This window comes from Octopus sinensis, linkage group LG21 (assembly GCF_006345805.1).
Source record: "Octopus sinensis linkage group LG21, ASM634580v1, whole genome shotgun sequence".
NCBI classification, from domain to species: Eukaryota; Metazoa; Mollusca; class Cephalopoda; order Octopoda; family Octopodidae; genus Octopus; species Octopus sinensis.
In genome coordinates, this window is record NC_043017.1 from 4,269,647 (window position 1) to 4,272,146 (window position 2,500).

The window sequence follows — 2,500 nt, forward strand, 5'->3', positions numbered from 1 at the left end:
ATCCATCTCAATACACATACATATATCTCAGTATATATATATATATTTCAATCTCTCTCTCTCTCTCTATATATATATATATATATATGGAAATACATACATACATACACACATATATATATACACATATATATATATGTTCTATATAGGTTCTATTTTAACAAAACTGTCCGACGAACGGGAACGTGAAACTCTGAGTAATAGCTTTTGTTATATTTCTGCTGCTTTTAAATAAAGCATATTACTCTACCTCTGGTATTTGAGTACTCTTTTTTTCCCACCTTGTTTCACATATATGTGCTTACTCCGGTATACACACACACACACATATATATATATATATATATTCATGGAGAGAACGAAGAATAAAAGCTAGACAGGGTGTATGATGCGTGTGCGTGCATATCTGTGTGTGTGCATACGTACAGAGAGGTAGATAGATACATATATAGATAGGTAGGTAGATGGATGTAATTTATTCAGTAGAAACAATGCTGGGAGAAGATAGCCTGGTTGTTACGGCAAAGCAACAACGCCTTAAACCTGTGAAGGTGGGGGTGGGGTAGAATATGTCCCCCCCCCCACTCTCCACCCGTGTCACTCACGTCTCTGTCTGTCTTCCAATGCTTTAGTGTCAGGACTGAAGACATGTAGTTGTCACTGCTGTTGTTGTTGTTGTTTAACCGCAGCCCAACCCAACCCAACCCAACCCTGATCGTGCGGACCTATGATCAAAGGTGGTAGTACAAACGCAACCATCCTGTCTTTTCCCTAAGGGCCACCGAGCCTAACCCAGGAATACATTACCCAACCATTTCTTTATAAGGTTGTAGTGTATGAATGAGTTGAAGGGAGTCTTGGCTGCTATTTCTAGTAGATAACACGACGATGTCGAGATTCTTATGTCGGTTGAGGTTGTTATTGTTTGTATTATAAAGGAAGGTAAAAGTCGGTGGTTGACTCTCGTGCGCAGCCCTTCGGACACCCTACATAACTTGGCCTGAGATTTGATCGAACAAAAAGTCAGTCGGTGGTGACGGAAGTAGGGTTATTTGACACTTTAGCCGTTTCAGGGGTTTTCTATCTCTCTTTCCTTTCTGTCTGTGTGACACTTCCTCCTCACTCTCTTTTCTCACTCCCTCTGTTTCTTTTTCCCTCACTCTGTCAGTCTTTAACTCACTGTCAGGCTTTTCTTCCCTTCTTCCTCACACTTTTCGCTTTCCCCTTAGCACTTCCTCTGCCTTATACTCACTCGCTTCTGTACCTCTCTCAGCTTCACACTCCTTCTCTTTGTCTTCACCACTCTCTCTCTCTTTATACTCTCACTCCATCACTTTGTCTGTCCCCCTCTGTCTGCCCCATTCTCCTCCAATCTCTCTCTCTCTCTCTCACAGTGTGCAACTATTTCTTGAGATAGACAGATAGATAGATAAAGACGGCGAAAGAGTGAGAGAGAGAGAGAGAAAGAAAGAGCACGTGCACAAGATATACATTTTGACAAACACCTTGCGAAAGGAGTTTACCTCAATCACTACTACTATCATCATCCTCATCATCATTACGACGATGATTGAGATGATAACGGCAGAGTGCTTTAGGTTTCCACCCCACTTCATTGTCAAAGAAACACATAAGAATACAGCTTGTTCCATACTCCTTCCTTTTCGCTTTCCTTTTTTTCTCTCTTCCGTTCACCTAATTTGCTTCATTCTTTTCACACGGTTCTGCATGAGGAGGGTCCTCTGACGACATTTCTTTTATTTACCAGGGCCATTTTCAAAACCAGAAATTGCTCCCGATTTCTCCCGTCTCTCTAATATTATTATTAATTATTGTTATTAGTACCGGTCTAATAATACTCATCGATCTCGTCGACTTTACCCACCCCTGAAAATTTGTGTATAAGTTTAAAAAGATAAATCCATTGTGTTTCGAACCCTAGTAGCTGATGAAGAAACCATTATTATTATTATTAGTTTTAGTAGCAGTTATATTAGTACCAGCCAAATACTGTGGTTGATTTGACTACTATGATCTAAAATTGTTGGTCTGTTGTCGCTGAGCTACAACTTATTAGCATCAGTTAAATACTGAGTTTGGTTTCGTTAATTATAATACTCCCCTTAAAATATCTACAGCTTTGTTAAGACATTAGTGGGGCGACGGAATCAGCTTGTTCCTCCAACTCAAATTTAGGGATCTTGTGCTTAAAAGTTACAAATCATCGGAAATTAAACTATTCTAGTTTCATTTCAGAAAATCAAAATAGAATTTTCTTTATTATAAGATTTATTGATTTTTGTTAGTTTTTATTTAATTACTCAAAATATAATTTCTCTTTTTTTTTTTTAGGGCTAGCTTAACGATTGTAAGAAATAAACACTAACCAAAGACACCAACTAATTAAGGTAAAAGAAAAGAAGCAAGTGAATTACATTAAAAGCAATTTCTTTCCCTAATATATAATTGCCCATCTTATTTTTTCCTTCTCTCCTTTTTG